This window comes from Cebidichthys violaceus, unplaced genomic scaffold, assembly GCF_023349555.1.
Source record: "Cebidichthys violaceus isolate CVI_PGR_0920_01 unplaced genomic scaffold, fCebVio1.0.p SCAF_127, whole genome shotgun sequence".
Classification (NCBI taxonomy): Eukaryota; Metazoa; Chordata; class Actinopteri; order Perciformes; family Stichaeidae; genus Cebidichthys; species Cebidichthys violaceus.
The window spans coordinates 45001-47500 of NW_027176293.1; the positions used below are offsets into that span (position 1 = coordinate 45001).

A 2500-nucleotide genomic window follows, 5' to 3' on the forward strand; every position below is an offset into this window, starting at 1 on the left:
CATGAAAAGAGGTGGGTAACAGTAAAAAGGGAAAAGAGAATCAATCAATATCATATCAATATTTTCTTCATTTTGGAATGTTAATCAATGAACTGGTTTAGGTTCGTTCACATTTTGCAATTGACCTGCTGTTGTTGGTATTTGAGTCTTTTCAAGCCGGTTCGGACCAACAGGTCAGAGTTCTCTGTGAAGAAAAGTAAAGTTTAATTCACCATTCACCCTACCATTCAAAGAACTGCTTCATTTTTTAAAAACGGGGTCCCTTTCAACATAAAATGAGATTTCTTAAACATGTCCTAAATGTACTATAAATGACAGCAATTTGTAACAGCTTTTAAAGGACTATGTGTTGGAGACAAACTTGCTTACGGCCATACCTCTCTGATTGCGCCCGATCTCGTCCGGTCTGGGAAGCTAAGCAGAGTCGGGCGTGGTTAGTACTTGGATGGGAGACTGCCTGGGAATACCTGGTGCTGTAAGCTTTTTCACTTTTCTCTCCATAAGGCAGAGGACACTGCTGCTTTTTCATTTGACAAATATGTGAGAATGAGGCAAGATTGAAGAAGAGATCCATAAAAAGATGTGGGTAACAGTACAAAGGGAAAAGAGAATCAATCAATATCATATCAATATTTTCTTCATTTTGGAATGTTAATCAATGAACTGGTTTAGGTTCGTTCACATTTTGCAATTGACCTACTGTTGTTGGTATTTGAGTCTTTTCAATCCGGTTCCGACCAACAGGTAAGAGTTCTCTGTGAAGAAAAGTAAGGTTTAATTCACCATTCACCCTACCATTCAAAGAACTGCTTCATTTTTTAAAAACGGGGTCCCTTTGAACATAAAATGAGATTTCTTAAACATGTCCTAAATGTACTATAAATGACAGCAATTTGTAACAGCTTTTAAAGGACTATGTGTTGGAGACAAACTTGCTTACGGCGATAACTCTCTGACTGCGCCCGATCTCGTCCGATCTCGGAAGCTAAGCAGAGTCGGGCCTGGTTAGTACTTGGATGGGAGACTGCCTGGGAATACCTGGTGCTGTAAGCTTTTTCACTTTTCTCTCCATAAGGCAGAGGACACTGCTGCTTTTTCATTTGACAAATATTTGAGAAAGAGGCAAGAGTGAAGAAGAGATGCATGAAAAGACGTGAGTAACAGTAAAAAGGGAAAAGAGAATCAATCGATATCATATCAATATTTTCTTCATTTCGGAATGTTAATCAATGAACTGGTTTAGGTTCGTTCACGTTTTGCAATTGACCTACTGTTGTTGGTATTTGAGTCTTTTCAAGCCGGTTCTGACCAATAGCTCAGAGTTCTCTGTGAAGAACAGCAAAGTTTAATTCACCATTCACCCTACCATTCAAAGAACAGCTTCATTTTTTAAAAACGGGGTCCCTTGGAACATAAAATGAGATTTCTTAAACATGTCCTAAATGTACTATAAATGACAGCAATTTGTAACAGCTTTTAAAGGACTATGTGTTGGAGACAAACTTGCTTACGGCCATACCTCTCTGATTGCTCCCGATCTTGTCCGATCTCGAAAGCTAAGCAGAGTCGGGCCTGGTTAGTACTTTGATGGGAGACTGCCTGGGAATACCTGGTGCTGTAAGCTTTTTCACTTTTCTCTCCATAAGGCAGAGGACAATGCTGCTTTTTCATTTGACAAATATGTGAGAAAGAGGCAAGAGTGAAGAAGAGATGCATGAAAAGACGTGAGTAACATTAAAAAGGGAAAAGAGAATCAATCGATATCATATCAATATTTTCTTCTTTTTGGAAAGTTAATCAATGAACTGGTTTAGGTTCGTTCACATTTTGCAATTGACCTACTGTTGTTGGTATTTGAGTCTTTTCAAGCCGGTTCTGACCAATAGCTCAGAGTTCTCTGTGAAGAAAAGTAAAGTTTAATTCACCATTCACCCTACCATTCAAAGAACTGCTTCATTTTTTAAAAACGGGGTCCCTTTGAACATAAAATGAGATTTCTTAATTAAACATGTCCTAAATGTACTATAAATGACAGCAATTTGTAACAGCTTTTAAAGGACTATGTGTTGGAGACAAACTTGCTTACGGCCATACCTCTCTGATTGCGCCCGATCTCATCCGCTCTCGAAAGCTAAGCAGAGTCGGGCCTGGTTAGTACTTGGATGGGAGACTGCCTGGGAATACCTGGTGCTGTAAGCTTTTTCACTTTTCTCTCAATAAGGCAAAGGACACTGCTGCTTTTTCATTTGACAAATATGTGAGAAAGAGGCAAGATTGAAGAAGAGATGCATGAAAAGAGGTGGGTAACAGTAAAAAGGGAAAAGAGAATCAATCAATATCATATCAATATTTTCTTCATTTTGGAATGTTAATCAATGAACTGGTTTAGGTTCGTTCACATTTTGCAATTGACCTACTGTTGTTGGTATTTGAGTCTTTTCAAGCCGGTTCCGACCAACAGGTCAGAGTTCTCTGTGAAGAACAGCAAAGTTTAATTCAC

At 38.8% G+C, this 2500-nt stretch overlaps 3 non-coding genes and 1 pseudogene across 3 annotated transcripts; all 4 read left to right on the forward strand.

The window, feature by feature from the left end:
• The first annotated feature begins 363 nt into the window (after positions 1-363).
• LOC137869933 (5S ribosomal RNA) lies at positions 364-482 on the forward strand (annotated as a pseudogene).
• Positions 483-934: 452 nt separating this feature from the next.
• On the forward strand, positions 935-1053 carry LOC137869833 (5S ribosomal RNA). Its single transcript, XR_011102558.1, has one exon. It is a non-coding gene; the product is annotated as a 5S ribosomal RNA (ribosomal RNA).
• A 452-nt stretch (positions 1054-1505) lies between these two features.
• On the forward strand, positions 1506-1624 carry LOC137869827 (5S ribosomal RNA). Its single transcript, XR_011102552.1, has one exon. It is a non-coding gene; the product is annotated as a 5S ribosomal RNA (ribosomal RNA).
• Positions 1625-2080: 456 nt separating this feature from the next.
• Positions 2081-2199, forward strand: LOC137869734 (5S ribosomal RNA). Its single transcript, XR_011102464.1, has one exon. It is a non-coding gene; the product is annotated as a 5S ribosomal RNA (ribosomal RNA).
• Positions 2200-2500: the final 301 nt, after the last annotated feature.